Genomic DNA, 16,963 nt, shown 5'->3' on the forward strand with positions numbered 1-16,963 from the left:
CAAAATATGATTTAAATTTGTAGAGCAAGTCAACTTATGCTGAGAATGATAACCACATCTTCCTTCAAATGGATATTAAGTCATTCATAAAACTAAAGGCAAACTCTCCTAAAATAAGAAGTCCATGTGTTAAAACCAATATCACAAAATAAGTAAATTAGATTCCTGATTGTTTTAGCATAGTAGTATTCATCAATGGACTTTACTAGTAACTGTCCACTGCTACATTCAACTGGCAAATTATTTATTTAAATAGTTCCATGGACTATTGCCATTGTCTGTCTCAACTCTACTCAGTTATTTCTATGACACAGATTTTTTTTTCTTTTTTTTTTTTATTGGTTGTTCACAACATTACAAAGCTCTTGACATATCATATTTCATACATTAGATTGAAGTGGGTGACACAGATTTTTTTTTAATATTTATATTTTATTGTAGTTGGACACAATATATTTATTTATTTTTATGTGGTACTGAGGATTGAACCCTGGATAAATTTATTTTTTTATTTTTGGGGGGTACTGGCTATTAAACTCAGGGGTACTCGACCACTGAGCCACATCCCCAGCCCTCTTTTTTTCATTTTATTTAGAGACAGGGTCTCACTGAGTTGCCCAATGCCTCACTTTTGCTGAGGCTGGCTATGAACTTGCGATCCTCCTGCTTCAACCTCACCAGCCGCTGGGATTACAGGTGTGCGCCACTGCACCCAGTTGGTTTCTGTATTTTTAAGGGAAAGATGATTACAGTACCTACCTCATCCTTGAGTTGATGTAGGATTTTTTTTTTTTTTTTATAGTGCTGGGGACTGAACCTCGGGCTTACGTGCTCTACCAACTGAACTCCAACTGAGCACCATCCCCAGCCCCTGTTGTAAGGATTAAATGGGACATACACTTACAAGGTTTAGTATGGAACCTTGCACTTGGTAAACCCTCACTTAATGTTCTATCAGGTGTCAGCTCAAATGTTCCTTCTGGGAGGCCTCACCTGAGTCCCGGGAGCTTGTGTGGACACCCCACCCCCTCCCCAGGCACTCAACACATATGCCCTCAGCCTGCATCTGCCTACTTCCCTTAAAGAAGTTTTCCCATTCCTGGGATCTTAGGTTTATTAACTGACTGTCTCCTCCGCAAAGATGTGAAATCTCCGTGGATCTTTTTGTTCCTGCTTCTCAAGCTCCAGGTCGATGCCTGGCATATAGTTGGTTCTCAGTACATGGTTATTTCATAGTTGTCTGTTTCTGACAACCTTGAGCTAGAGCTTTCATTTTGAACAAAATAATCAGTACTCTGCTTTCCCCTCAGTATGCCCTACAGATTCGTGTTCCTAAAACTCCGTTCCCAAGGCTTCAGCTGGGATCCCAAATGCCTCATGGATCTCTACTTCTAGCTCTCTGTCAAACTGTATTTCCAATTAACTACTAATAAATTCTGATAGGCATCCCAAGCACAACCTGTTCAAAACCAGGTTCACTGCCTCTTCTACGCCTGGTCCTTCTTCTGTGCCACCATGCTGGTTGGTGATGTGTGTTTTCATCCACCCTCCTGCAAACCTGGGAGGTCTCCTGAAGTCTTCCCCTCCCCTCAGCTTGCAGCCAGTCAGCCCCCAAGTGTTACTTTGCCATTGTCATCTTCATCATTATCGCTGTGTCACCATTGATTGAGGGAGAACCTTGTGCAAATGAGCATAATATCATTTCATTGGCAAAATGTCCCAGAAGGCAGATTTTTCTCCCATATAAAATAAGCAGAGTGGGGCTGGGGATGTGGCTCAAGCGGTAGCGCGCTCGCCTGGCATGCATGCGGCCCGGGTTCGATCCTCAGCACCACATACAAACAAAGATGTTGTGTCCGCCGAAAACTAAAAAATAAATATTAAAAAAAAAATTCTCTCTCTCTCTCTCTCTCTCTCTCTCTCTCTCTTTAAAAAAAAAAATAAGCAGAGTAAGGTTTTCAAGAAGTTCAAGACTAGCTGGGCAAGGTAGCACACTCCTGTAATCCCAGCTACTCAAGAGGCTGAGGCAGGAGGGTCACAAGTTAGGGGCCAGCTTCAGGAACTTTAGTGAGATCCTGTCTCAAAAGATAAAAAGGGGGGCTGGGGTTGTGGCTCAGTGGTAGAGTGCTTGCCTAGCATGCATGAGGCACTGGGTTTGATCCTCAGCACCACATAAATATAAAATAAAGATATTGTGTCCACCTAAAACTAAAAAATAAATATTTAAAAAAGATGAAAAGGGCTGGGGACGTGGCTCAATGGTAAAATGCCTTGAATTCAACCCCCATACGAATCACACATATGAAAAAATGTTCAAGGCTTGCCTAAGACCCACAAAAGTCAAGGAGAGCCAGCATTTGGCCCACTTGACTCCAAAGCACATGCCCTTAAACTCAAGAATTCCCCCAGTGAACTCCATCCTCTAATGGAAGATCATGTCTTTAATTTGGGCTAGATCTGGCCTGATTGATGCAACAGCCTTTCATCTGACCTGCCAAACCCTGTGCCTTCCATGATGCGCCTTCTCTGCCCTGAACATTACCTTCCTAAAATACAAATCCAGTCCTATGACTCCTCTGCATAAAGACTGCTCTTGGTTCCCTTTTGCATCTTTGAAGTCTGAACTCCTCAGTAGCATACAGTCCCCGTTTGTTCTCAGAGTCTCTTCCTCCCTCCATCCCTCCCACCCCCAGCTGCACCTGAACCTAGGCAGGCTAGGCAGGCTCAGCACATGTTGCCCTGGGCCCACAACACCCCTTATCCTCTTTGCTTAGTGAAATCTTTCTCATCCTTTAACTTTCAGCGCATAAGCCACATCCTCTGTGAAGACTTTCAAAGAAGGCCACAGCCAACCACTCCCACCTGTGTTCCTCAGAGCATTCTGCACCTATAATGTGGGTGAACACACTTCTGAATCAGAGATGGAGATGTGACAGTTCAGACAGCTAAGCTGAGAATGTGCTCCTAGAGGTGATGGGACAATTATTGGAGCAAAGCCCACCACAAATGCTCAAGGAGGGGATACTCTTTGCCCTCTGCTACCATGCTGAGGGCTGGGCAGCCTCTTCCAAGGTTGGGAGCTGCTGGGTCTCTTTGTATCTGCCCTGCAGTAGACATGCTGCTCATCAGTTGTTTGCTGAATATAATGAAGGTTACCGGCCTAATGAGAATCTAAGACTTGAATCCAGAAATCCTTTGAAGAAATGCACTTGCAGGACATGGCAAAATACCTCATTGATGCTAAAAAAGTAGAAAACTGGCGAAGTTTGCACCTTTTTTTTTCCTCCTCCAATTGTTTTAGTGATACCAGAAATGTATCTAGCCTGTGCACATTTCTCCAAATACCCATCTAACCAACCAACCAGCTGTCTGTAATGGACCCCCCACCATCGGCATGAGCACCAGGCCTGGATTTAAGTCTTGGCTTCCTCACTGGAACACTTCTGTCCTAGCCTATACTTCCTCATCTCTAAAATGGGGATAATAGTGGCTACTTGCAGGGGTTGCTGTGAAGATTCTAGGAGTGAATTGAAGGAAATTAGCAAGCACAGGTCTGACGAAGGAGTCTTTGTTATAGGCACAAAGATAACCTGTGGCTCATCACTATAAACAGGAACTAGAAAGCAAGGTCATGCATGTTCTAAAATAAAATTAGGATTTCACTGGGAATTATAAAAGTGAAGTCAGTTAAGAATATTACTGATATTTGATCACTTTAACATAAGAAGATGCAGTCTCCCTAAACTTCAAAGTTCTCTGACTTTCACCCTTGCAGTTTACAACTGGGCTGGGGGAGGTGTGATCCTCCATTTGTTTTCCCTCACCTTTGTGGTTTTGATCGGCTTGATCTCACCCCAAACCTCGCTGTGTTCCAGAATCACTAGAGTGAGTGTTTTACGGACCTCTGGGCTCCACCCCAAACCTCCTGGAATCAGTATCAGGGACAGGAAGGGAATTGTAAATCTACATTTAGAGAAGCCTCCCCTGGTGGTTTTGATAATCTGCAAGGTTTGGGAACGGCTAGCATACTCAAACTGCTTAGTGCTCAACATGGAGAAATTTCTGAGCTTTTTATGTCTTTTTAATTAAAAAAGAAAAGTTTATCTTTACATAGAAAGGCTTAGCTTTCTCAATGCCCATTTCACCTTTACTGAGGTCTGTAGGGGGAAAAAAACGGGCACCACTGAAACAATAGGAGGAAAAAAGGTGCAAACTTGGCCAGTTCCCCACCTTGTTAGCATCTGAGAGGTCTTTACCCACGTCCTGCTGCGGCAATTTAAATGCTAATATAGCTAAGGAGCATAATCTTTGAGCAATCAGAAGTGTTTTTACGACAATCTTATTTCTCTCTTCTGCCTTCTGTATTTGCCCTTTTGCTTTTGGGTCGGAGAGGCAAGTGTGTAAATTCTTTGGACTTTCAAACCTTAAAAAGAAGAATAAAATCCGTGTCCTATCCTGATAGCTTCTCCGAAGTACTTGTAAAAGAGGAGGGACACATTCCCCCTCTGAACCTGAGCTCTGCAATTTGAACGTGCTGAGTCACCCACTCTGCAGGGTCAAGTGCCTAGGAAAAGTACAGCAGAAAATCACACTGGGAGCAGCTACCTGGTGTGTCGTTATTTGAAGATGAATAAGAAGAGCGGAAAGGGGACAGCGCAAAGATGCACAGTAATTTATACAGACTTTTAAGCTTGTTTTTCTGAATTTCTAATGGTTGGATAAGTCCTCTCTGTGTTTGGTGATTTATTGGTGAACTTCTTTAACTATTTCTTCCTGTTCTAGAACTTGAGAATAAATATAAATGATAAAGTACTTGTCTTGTAATGTCTAGAAAAAGGAGAAAAAATTGTCTCTGTCATTATTCCAAAGTTTTCTGTAATTAAGATTCTTGAACTAGCTTTCTTTTAAAGAATTCCTATTAAAAAAAAATACAAGAATTGAAAGCTGATGTCTGAGTCCCAGCTTAACTTTTAGGAAGTCTGTTTTCCTATTTTGTTCATGCAGACGAATAGACAGGAGATGTTACTGCTGCATTAACAGGGGAAGTGGAAGGAAGCTACAGTTTCCTTAGAATCAGAAAGTTTGTAGGACTCTTGCTGGGGATGTGGCTAATAGATAAAAGTCAAAATAATTTGTATATTAGACTGTTTTTTATTTCATATTGTAAAAGCCCCAAGTGATCCTTTGGGGCTCCTCCAACTGGAAACATAGAAAGCTTACTAGAATTGATGCCCCCAAGGTCTTTCCACAAGGTGGGGATTTACTAGAGGACCAGCAGACGTGATCTTCCTCCAGAGTGCTTTGAGTCAGGAGTGGGGACCAGCAGCCCTGCACAGGCTCCCGTGGACTCTCAGAAAGAGCCTGGCACTCACATATGCCAGCGGTTGGCTCTGTGATTTAATTTGCATTCTCTCACCCCATCCTTACAGTTCCCTATAAAAGAAGAGTTTTTTTATTTTTAAGACCTTAAAGAGGCTAAACTTTTCTGTAGCACTTCTAGTTGGTGGCAGGGTGGGAATTTAAACCCAGGCAGGGGGACTCTAACATCCTGGTGACTAAGCACCACGGAGACTGCCTCTTAGCTCATAAAAGTGACTACTCACCAGCAAGTAATGCCAAGTATGGGAAGAACGTCATCGGTTGGTTGGATTCCTGCTTTCCCTCAGTGCACGATTTAGAGGGAGCAGGGGTGGGATGGGGTGGGGCGGATGAAGGAAAGGTTGGGAAGAAGGGCAGGAAAGCTGCAGATTTCACCCAGGGCCAGGAGGACTCAGGGATTACACTTCCCTGCTCTTGGTTGTTCTGTAACGGACACCTACAGCTGAAAAGTGAAATGTCTGAATAATCTGTTGTCTTTTTTTTAAATCTAGTTTCAATCAGTAGACATAATACAATGACTTGGCAATTAAAAAAACAAAACCCCTCAACTAACAGCCTTTCACTTCCTGACTACACCTGGAACTGAGCTGACGTTGCTAAGGGCAGAATAAGGACTTTTTCTAGGGGAGGACAAGGACATGGGACTCCCCAGCACGCAGCAGAGTGGTACAGCATTAGAGATCAGGATGAGAGGAAAGATATATATGTATTTTTTTTAATTTTATTTTTGTTTTAGGGGATGGGATTGAATCCAGGGGAGCCTTACCACAGAATTACATCCCTAGTTTATTTAATTTTTAAATTTTTTTTTTTAAAAATTTGAGATAGGATCTTGCTATATTGCTGGCCTCAAACTTGTGATCCTCCTGCCTCAGCCTCTCAAGTGACTGGGATTATAATTTTGTGTCACTATGCCTGGCCCAACAGGGTTTTAATTCTCAGTGGTTTATAAGCTTTGTGATCTGGGACAAATAATATGAGTCCTATTAAATTAGGATGGTTGCTTTTCCTCGGTCATAGCATGGGGCCAGAGGAGACTACTCAGCAAAGTGAATTTTTTATTCTCCTTTCCTCAGATGCCCAGGTAGAATTAGCTCAGTGACTAAGCATCCTCAGAGACCATGTGAAGGAGAAGGGATGCTCTGGGGCCACATGCCCATGTCTGAGCCCTGGCTCTGGGCAGAGCACTTCTCAAGAAGATGAGATTTGAACAGAGATGTGAGGTTGCTAAATGCGTTCCCCATGTGGCAGGGCAGGTTTCCAAGCAGAGAAAACAGCTGAGGAATCTCCTCAAGGAAGAGCAAGGAAGTCAGTGGGGCTGAGCAGAATGAGTGAAGGGGAAGGTACTGGAAGGCGAGGCCAGGGAAGTCAGGCAGTCAGACTGCTGAGCACCATTTTAAGGACTTTGCATTTTAATCATGAGCGAAACAGGGAACCATAGCAAAGGAGAGCATGAGGAGACTGAGAGTTCAACAGGATCACTCCAGGGCCAAGGGCGGGGCTCAGTGGTACACAGCTTGCCTAGCATGTGCCAGGCCCTGGAATCAGCTCCAGCGCTCCCCCACCCCCACCCCCATCGCACCTGACCGCCCCCCCCCACTGTCCATTAAAGAAAGGAAAAGAAATAATAAAGATCACTCTGATTGCTGTGTTGAGAACAGATTGGTGTGATGAGGAAGGACGGCCAGCAAAGAGCCATCGCTGTAACTGAGATAAAAGATGACAAAGGCTCAGGCCAGGGTTCTTATCCCTGGGTTGGATATAGAATCAAGAGGAAGAGAGAAGTCAAGTGTGGAATCCAGAGTTTGGGCATGAGGAACTGGAACACTGAACTTGCTGACCCCTGGGGTGTGGGGGGGAGGTATGCAGCTAGGATGGGTTTGGACACAGCACCTGGAGTTCATTTTGATCCGTGTTGAGTGGAGAGTTTCACCCATTAGCCAAGTGGAGTTCAACAAGTGGAGAGAGAGGAGTCTGGAAATTTCCAGCATATTAATATTTTAAACTTGAGACAAAGAGGTCATAAAGGAGTGTTGATAGAGAGATCAGAGGGACTGCATTTTGAGGGGAGGGAGGAGGAGAGGGGATGAGGGGGTAGGAAAGATAGTGGAAGGAGACGGACCTCCTTACCTTAGGTATATGTATGATTGCACTAAGGTTGTAACTCTACTTCGTGCACAACCAGAGAAATGAAAAATGATGCTCCGTTTGTGTACAATGAATGCTGTCATGTATAACTAATTAGAGCAAAAGAAAAAAAAAGAATTATCAATGAAAGATTTTAGGCATCACGGTAGAAAGAGTTCTAGAAGTGGAGCAGGGATCGGCAGAGGGGAGTAGAGAGGGCAGCCCACCAGCCCTTTCAGAGGTGGGGCTCACCAAGCTAATGACAGGGAAAGAATTCTAGGTGAGGAAAAGGGTGAGTGCCCAGACCTGTGGTGGGAGGAGGAGGAGGGAGAGGAGAGTAAGTGAATATGGCCTGGGGCCCTTAGGAAGGCAGTGCAGGGGAGTGGTTGGAGGTGAGGCTGGAGAATGAGTTTCCCTGACCTGTAAGGGTCTCACACTCAGCTGGGACTCAGAGAGTTTATTTCCTGATGATAAGATTGAGGATGGTGGTTAAGATTTACTGAAGTTTTAAACCTACTGTGTGAAGCCCATTACCTATGTTATCTCCATCTTCACGCCCACTCTTTAGGAAGAGGAGTAGTATCCTCAGAAGGTAGAGAAACTAGGGCTCAGAGAGGGCAAAGACTTCACTCACAGTTCCCCAGTGAGAAGCTCCCATTGACCCAGGCAGCCTGCTCTGGAGTCTGTCCTTTTAATTACCGACCATCCTGTCTCCAGAGGGCTGGCGCTTCTCCACTGGGCTTCTGAGAGCCAGAAGCTGACCGCACATGTGGTTTCCCTAGAGAGCACCCAGCTCCACCGACTCTCAGAGGGGGAGTTTTACCAGCAAAGGGTTGAGGTCCTTTGGGGGTAGTGGTGAAGGAGTTGAGGTAGGGCAGAGACTCAAGGGATGTGCTCCTGTGAGATGTTGATTTGGCAGCAGGGTAGTGAATGGAGTGGAGGAGGGTGCCTGGGAGCTCGGGAGGGAGATACTTTTGGGGTAGATTAGCTCAGCACTTGAGACCCGCTGAGGGCCTAGGGCAGGCCAGCCTTGGTGGATGAGCTGAAGCGCAGAGTTGAGAGTTAAGCATGTGAACTTAGGATAAGAAAATTGGATATCAAATTAGAAATTCCATAAAAGTGTGTAGTTTTTCACGAACAAAAAAGCTTGAAGCCAAATCGATTAGTTGTCCTAAAGAGACCGGTTAGATTAAATAAGAAAAATGGGTCTAAAAAAGAATATTAGGTGCCACCACCATTTAAAGATAATGCAGACAGGGCTGGGGATGTGGCTCAAGCGGTAGCGCGCTCACCTGGCATGCGTGCGGCCCGGGTTCGATCCTCAGCACCACATACAAACAAAAATGTTGTGTCCGCCGAAAACTAAAAAATAAATATTAAAATAAAAAAAAATAAAGATAATGCAGACAAACAGTGGTAGAAGTTTCCAGGGAAAAACAGTTTCCAGGTGGAAGGGAGCGTTGGCAATATTCAAGGTCATGCAAAACAAGGCCTGAAAACCTTTTGGGATCGGCAATTATGAGGTTTTTGACTTTGGTACCACGTTTGTGTGTATGTGGAGGGGAGGAGATCACCTGGGGTCTTGTGCATGCTAAGCAAGCCCTATATCACTAACCTGTATACCCAGCTCTTTTTATTTTATTTTGAGACAGGGTCTTGCTAAGTTGCCCAGGCTGTCCTGGAACTTTGGATCCTTCTGCCTCAGCCTCCCAAGTAGCCAGGATTACTGGTGTGTGCCACTGTGGCTGGCAGGAGCCATCCCCCCCACCCCCAGCCCCAGGGCTGGGTACCAAACCCAGGGCTTCACACATAACTCGGCAAGTGCTCTATTATACCCCCAGCCCCTGGTACCATTCATTTTAGTGAGTTAATTACAGTCAAGACTGGTGGCTGGAAAAAATTTAGAGAGGTTAGAAGAAAGAAACAGAGGGAGGAAGTGTAGACATCAGCTAGGGCCTGCTCTCTTAAGAAGTTAGAACACAGATAATAGGCAGTAGTTTGGTAACTCTGGGGAGAAGTGGTGTAAAGGTGGTTGTTACTCTTGTAAAGATGAGATCGATGTGAACATATTTGTAGACAAAAGGTAAAAAGCTGGTGAGGGAGAGAGTGCAGAGGAGAGACGCTCACTTCTCTGCAATGCACAGAATGTCCTGCAAAGCAGTTAGCCTTGGCGGTGGCCACAGGGAAGCCAGACAGACACCTGCTCCTTTCCTTCAGAACTGTGGCCCTTCACTCCTGGACAGCTAGGCGGTTCACTGCGGAGTTCTGTAGGGATTTTACATTCAGGCAGTGAGCCATTATCTTCTGATTTGCATTTTCCAAAACAGCCTATTTCTTCATAGCTCTGTCCAGTGTTGCAGATATTTAGTGCCACAGGATGGGGATAGAGATGGACCAACACACTTGCTCAACATTCTTTTCAATTTGACTGGCTGACTTTTAAGTGGCTCCTAAATTTTCTGGGTAGGAGTATAAAAGAGCTTTGAATGAGCACATCTTTTTACTCACTTTAGTTCTTTAGGATTATGCTGGAAGTCAAACCAGTCTGCCTTGGATGCTAAAGACAGAGGTCAGATAGTGGGAGGAGAGGAGTTGCCTCCTTCTTCCAGGGCTGCATGCATAATAGAGACTGGCCCTGGCTTGTCACAGCTTCTGGGCCCAAGTGTGGATGGAAGAATGTTCTGTGTAAGACTGAAGAGGCTCATGTGAAAATCCACAGTGAACAGGAATTTCTTTTCTCCATAGGTTCTTCACTGTTAGTCCAGGGTGCTTGAACTTGTTTCATTTTTACTCTTATGAAATGCTCTCAACAATAACCACAGAAACAAAAAGAGAAGAAAGGAAGTATTTAGTAATATTAAGAGAGGGCCATGGTTGGGGCGAAACATTGCATTATTCACTGCTGCAGAAAAAGATGAGCCAAGGGAATTTCTTATATTTCTTATGTACTTTGAGATTTGCATGACTCATTTGAAGGTCATGTTGCACATGTCATTGTAAGGGGGCTGACTTGCTCCTCTAAATCCCCCAATCTTTATATTAGTTTCTTTTCGTGGTTTTAATGCTAATCCTTTGAAGGATTGAAGAATATGTTATCAGGTAGCCAAAGAATGAAGTTCCAGGTAGATGTATTCCAAGTTCCTCGGCAGCCAGTGAGCCATCTTTCAGGATATACTTCTATGTAAACATACCAGCAGCAATGGTTATAGTTCTTACTAGAAGAAATGATTTATATCTACTTTTGAATTTATATTCTATATCCCTATTGTTATTATATGGGTCCTCCATATCTGCAGGTTCCACACCATAGATTCAGCCCACCAAGAATGGAAAATGTAGTTAGGCCAACAAATTGAACATGTACGTTTCATGTCATTATTCCCCGAACTATTGAATGTGACAGCTATTTACATAGCATTTATATTGTATTAGATATTATTAGTAATCTAGAGATGATCTCAAATATATAGGAGAATGTGCATGAGTTATATGCAAATACTATACCATGTAATATAAGGGACTTGAGTGTCCACTTATTTTGTTAGTCTTAGGTGTCCCGGAACCAATCCTCTACAGACACCAAAAGACAGTTGTATTGTATTATTCAGTAGCTGGGATACTAAGTACCCCCACCCCACCATGTGCTCAGAGAATAGAGAACACAAATGTAAATAGGCACAGCCCCTCTAAGAGCTGTCCTTATAGAGGAGTCCGTGATCCTTGTCCTTGGGTGGAGTTCAGAGGCCCAGAGAATATGGTTGGGGAAGGTTACCTTTTCACTGACCTCTAATTGTAGTGCACATTTCCTTCAGTTATGAATCGTGATGACAAACCACAACAGTATTAATTATACTTGTTACCAGGAGAAATCACACCTATTTTCATATCTTATTACAGCTGGTGCCTTTCTCTTGGAATGTTGTTTATACACAATCACTACTTCGGTAATAATTTGACCTAACCCTAGATCTTGTTATTTAATATGTCAACAAAAAGGCATATATGTTACCATGTCAAATATAGGCTTTAATAATTTGATAACTGTATTTCACAGTCTTCTGCATGCATTTGTATGTTTTACTGAGACTGCATACTTACTTTCTGAGACTTCAGGAGACTCCCAGTCACACAGAAATAGTGAAGAGCGCTTTGAGGTCTACAGTCTCACGAGGGAGACCAGAAGCCTAAAGAGATAAACTATGTGTACAGTGCAGAGGGGCAGCTAGAAACATGCCCAGGAGCTTGGGAGCACAAGGCCAGGCTTGAGTCCGTTCAGGGTCTGCTTGTGGAGAGGATTCCTGGGCTGCTTCTGAGATGAAGGGAGGAGAAAGAAACAGGATGACATTCCTGAGAGAGAACAGAGGAGTCCTGGGACAGGAACTGGCCAGGCCTGTGTGGCAAGGAGGACAACTGGGAGTCAGGGTTCCCTGGGGCCTCAGGATGAAGGCAGGTTTATGTTTATGGGGACAAGGTGGAGAGGGGTATGGTTTGAAAAGGGAAATTCAATTGTATAATAGAGTTGTTGAAAACTGCTTTGTTGATATATAAATGACAAAAATACATTGCACACACCTGGAAGTTTTGTTTTAATATTTATTTTTTTAGGTTTAGGTGGACACAATATCTTTATTTTACATTTATGTGGTTCTAAGGATTGAACCCAGTGCCTCAGGCATACTAGGTGAGCACTCTACCACTGAGCCACAACGCCAGCCCCACCTGGAAGTTTTGAAAATGGTGGTGTTATCTGTGAAAACATGGCGCAGTTCTGATAGCACATCCATCACCCCCTCTCCAAAGTTACCTAGGGCCTGTCTTGCCTCTCCTGCCCCTGTAACTGCTCACTCACGTCAGCCATAGAGATTGGTTTGCTTTTCTCAAATTTTATATGAATGCAGTCATACACCATGTACTTTTTTTGGTCTGGCCTCTTTTACTTGGCAGAAGGCATTTGAGATTTCATGCACGTTGGTGCAGATCAGCAGTTTGTTTCTTTTCTTTTGTTTTCTGAATAGTGTTTATTATAGAATTGTGTACTTTGAAAAAGGGAAATAATTAACCTTTGCTTTAATAATAATACAAAAATCTAAAAAGGAGTCAGACTTTTTTTTTTTTTTTAATGCTTATCAAGTGGCTGAGAAATGCTGCTCTCCAGTGTGGTCAGCATGCATTCCAGCCCAAGATGTTCTTACCGTCAATGCTAAATTTGAGCACATTTGGAAATATTTTAGTCCTGAAAGAAGGCAGGACATCAAAACAACCACTGCAGTCAAGCGGGCATTTACAACCACAGACTCTCTGATGAAAAGATTGGTAAAGACTCTGCCTAATGAAGTGTTCCAAAAGCATTTTCTGTGTCATCTGTTTTCCTTACAGCCTCCCCACTTAGTAGATAAGGGGCAAGGATTATTTTCCATGTTGCATAAGTAGGAAATGAGGTGTAGGGAGTTTGAGAGAATCATTACCCAAGATCACAGTGAGTTTGGGCAGCAGAGAACTGCGAGGTCCTCGCCTGATCCCTCATCCCAGCCTGGCTCACTCAGGGGTTTGGAGAAAATGCATTAATTTCACTTTCACTGTTCTTGTTTGGGTTGTGGTAATACCTTTAGTTCGGAGGAGTTAAGGGTTTTCTCCTCTTTCTTTTTCAAACTTTCCCTTTTTTTCTTGGTAAGTGTCAGCACGCGTGCTGGATCTTCAGCTGAGCCCCACAGTACAAGGGCCTGCTTGATGAAAGGCTTTTTTTTCTAGCCCCCCCCCCCCCCCAGGAGATGCTGAGCTGGGCAGACCCTGGAGGTCCCTGTAGAGTGCATAGGACAAGAGGACCAAATGAAAAACAAATTAATTTTTAAGGGGCTGTGTTAATTTTGAGAACCAGGGGAGAGAATTATTTGTCCTTTCTCCCCTCCCCACAAATGTTCCTGTGTGTATGTGCACGTGATTTGGCAGTGATTTGGGGGTGTTTAGGAGCTCTTCCTGATCTTGTCTGTTGGATTGATCCCAGGCTGAGTATTTTGGGCACAGAATGAAATAATAATGCTGTGAAGGAAACACAAAGCTGCAGTCACTGAACAGAGAGAGAGATTAGAGATTAGATCCAAGTGGGTCAGAGAATCTGGTGGGTGGGTGGGACCCGGGCGTTTTCCCTAGATAGGCCTTCAAGTCAGTGGTGAGGTGTTTAACTCTGGAGGGCAGTATTGTAGGCAGAGGGGAAAGAAGGTGAAAGGCAGGGAGAGTGGGAAGTAGGAAAATGCAAGTCAATCCCCGAAGTCCATTTTGGCTGGAGGAGAGATTATATAAAGAGGGATCTTTAGAGGCAACTATAGAAAAGGAAGTAGGTAGGGGTCATATTATGAGTGGCATTGAAAGCAAGCTGAGTATTTTAAGAACATTTCCCCCAGTAAAATATTCTGCAATTCCTTTTATTAATTTATTTTTCAGATGGAGGTTTTCAGGTGTGTATGTATGCTATCTTTTTTTTTTTTTTTAATTTTTTGCTACTGGAGACTGAACCCAGGGGTGCTTAGTCACTGAGCCACATCCCTAGGCCTTTTTTATATTTAATAGAGACAGAGTCTTTCTGAGTCTAGCTTAGGGACTCGCTAAGTTGCTGAGGGTGGCTTTGACCTCATGATCCTCCTGCCTCAGACTCCCTAGCTGCTGGGATTACAGGGGTGCTCCACGGTGCCCAGCATGTATGCTATCTTATTTATTTATGTTTTTTACTATTTTCCTGTTGGTATCCTTTTTGGGCTCTTTAGCTTGTTTCTTAGATACTGGAACTCGCCTTTTCTCACTTTGAAAATTTTTCTTGCCGATTCTCATTCAAAATATGATAGCATGTGCTATCATTTGCCACATACTGTGTTTCACTTACTAAACGTAATTTTGTGTGTGGCCACAAACCTGTTCCATAATGATGAATGTCTTCATTTGACACATGTGGAAACTCAGAGAGGAGCATTACTTTCCTATGGGCTTAGCCCCAAAGGCTTTGGAGGCAATGTCTTTTATGTTTATCTCCCCAAATCTGTTATCTTCAGGTTCCATCCTGTGGAGCTCTGGAGCAGCACATCTTATTACGCAGTCTAAATTTCCATTGGAGGCTTCCACAAACACCCAAGACTCAGTATTTCAGAGTTCAGTCAGTGACTCTTCCCCAAACCTGCACCATTACCTCAGTCAGTAAGTCACCCCTAACTATCATCTTTTCTTCTACTTCCTCCTGAGATACCAACCCCAGCTTTATGCTGGATGGGGACAGTCTCTATACCTTCCCAGCCACATGGAGATCAGTCTGTCGAGATTAACCGGAGGGGTGTAGCTCAGTGGTAGAGTCTGTGCAAAGCCCCAAGCCTGATCCCCAGCACAAGCAAAAAAACTCACCCACTTTTGCTTGGTTTTCCTGGTGCACACTGCACCACATGATTTCCTCTCAGTATTCTTTTTACTGCAAAGTTGAGCAAACAGAGCTTTCTAAAACTTGTCTCACCACCTTAAAAATGTTCTGTGGTTCCCCTTTACCTTCAAAATGAAATTCCTTTTTCTTAGCATGACCAGTGATTGCATTGAGCATTGTGATCGCTGTCACTCCCCTCTGCCCCTTGGACTCCGTTCATGCTGCCTCTTTCCCAGTTGCCAACCCCACTTGCAGTCAGAATGGGATCCTGCCTAGGTCCTCCCTTTCTCCTCTGCCCTGGTGACTCCCACCCCACTTCTCTTGGCCAACTTCTATTATCTTTCAAGATCTGGTTAAGGTGTCCGGATCTGAGTGCCTTTCCTCCCTCCTCTTTCCTCCCGGCAACCTCTAACAAACTTAAGTCCTTCATAAAAATTATCAGATCCTGTTTTAATCATTTGATTACCCTTGTGTTTTTCCACTTCCCCAAGGTAAGAATTTTTAGGGTAGAGCCCAAGTTGTTTTGTTTTCTCTGTAACTCCATAGACAAATACAGCCTGGGGCATACAACACATCTCAATAAATGTTTGTTGAATAACCCCTGGTGCTTCTCACACAGGGCAAATGAGACTAAGACTTTTGTAGATTCAACATTGTAAGGATGTGCTATATAAATGCACAAATAAGCATTAATTTCAAGGTGGTATTTTGAATTATAAAAATTATAACCTTTTTTTTTTGCAGCACTAGGGATTAAATCCAGGGGTGCTCTATCACTGAAGTACATTCTCGGCCCTTTAAATTTTTTGTTTTGAGACAGGGTCTTGCTAAGTTAGCTTCAAAATTGCCATCTTCCTGCCTTGGCCTCCTGAGACACTGGGATTCCAGCGTGTTTACCATGACATCTCACTTTAATCAGTTTTTCCTAATAGCAATCCCCATTTCCCTTCCCTGACATTTGCTATTTGAAAACAATCATAGCTGGGCTCATGGGCCACCCACGCCTATAATCCCAGCAACTCAGGAGGCAGAGGCAAGAGGATAGAGAGTTCAAAGCTAGCCTCAGCAGATAGGAAGGCACTTAGCTACTCAGCGAGACCCTGTCTCTAAATAAAATACACAAAGGGCTGGGGATGTGGCTCAGTGGTTAAGTGCCACTGGGTTCAATCCCTGGTACCCAAACTGAAACCAAAATAAAACAAAACTCCCAAAAGCAAACAAAAAAACCCCAACCATATATTTATCTGGTGATCCTATGGTCAGATGGTTCTGTTCTGGGCAGGTCAGCAGACCTCCCCAGGGTCTGACCCACGTCTGGATCCTCCAGGAAGGCTTCACTTACTCAGGAGGCACCTGGCTGGAGAGGCTGGGTGCTTTTTCTTGTTTCCACTCCTCTTGCAAACTAGCTCAGGCTCATGCATAAGGGGTCTCAGTGATCCAGATGCTGCAAGAAAGTAACCCCATTATAAAGGGGAATTCAAGCTACTGCTTTGCATCACATTAGCTTCACAAGTCACAGGACTCACCAAGATGCAAGAGTAGGAAACAGACTCCACCTTCTGATGGGAGGAACTGCACCTTCACATTGTAGGAATGGGGGAGGGAGAATTTTTGGTGGTTTTTAAACTTTTTTTTTTTTTTGCAGTGCTGGAGACTGAACCCACTTTCCTCCCATCAGTTCAGTTTACTCAGTGAAGTAAAAAGTGAGATATTTAGCTAACTGGGAGGACAGGGGACAAAGGTTGGATGTTTAAAAAGAGGAGAGGTGTGGATTATTCTTGGTTTGTACATGGATAATGATGTCAGAGCCAGACACAACTTTGCAGAGGTAGATCCCATGTATAGAGAATTATCCTGCAAAGAAATGCTGGGTAATGCTATTTGAATATTGACTCTGGAGTAGGAACAGTTCATTGCTTTTATTCTGGGTACTATCTTATTTCAAAAAAATGTAGGGACTCAAGTATAAGTGAACATGGACAATTCTGGAAAATGAAGGAAAACATTAAAATTCTCAGTGTAGGAGAAATAAGAGATCTCTAGCCTATCTGTATAAAGGAA

General features: G+C 43.7%; 1 long non-coding RNA gene across 2 annotated transcripts in view; it reads left to right on the forward strand.

The window, feature by feature from the left end:
* Positions 1–2,812: 2,812 nt before the first annotated feature.
* LOC308652183 overlaps positions 2,813–16,963 on the forward strand; it is a 188,100-nt gene continuing 173,949 nt past the window's right edge. For both annotated transcript variants that reach the window (XR_014022752.1, XR_014022753.1), the window contains exon 1: positions 2,813–4,668. This is a non-coding gene — a long non-coding RNA (uncharacterized lncRNA). The remainder of the gene's footprint in view (positions 4,669–16,963) is intronic.

This window comes from Spermophilus citellus, assembly GCF_964194105.1.
Source record: "Spermophilus citellus genome assembly, chromosome: 6".
NCBI lineage: Eukaryota > Metazoa > Chordata > Mammalia > Rodentia > Sciuridae > Spermophilus > Spermophilus citellus.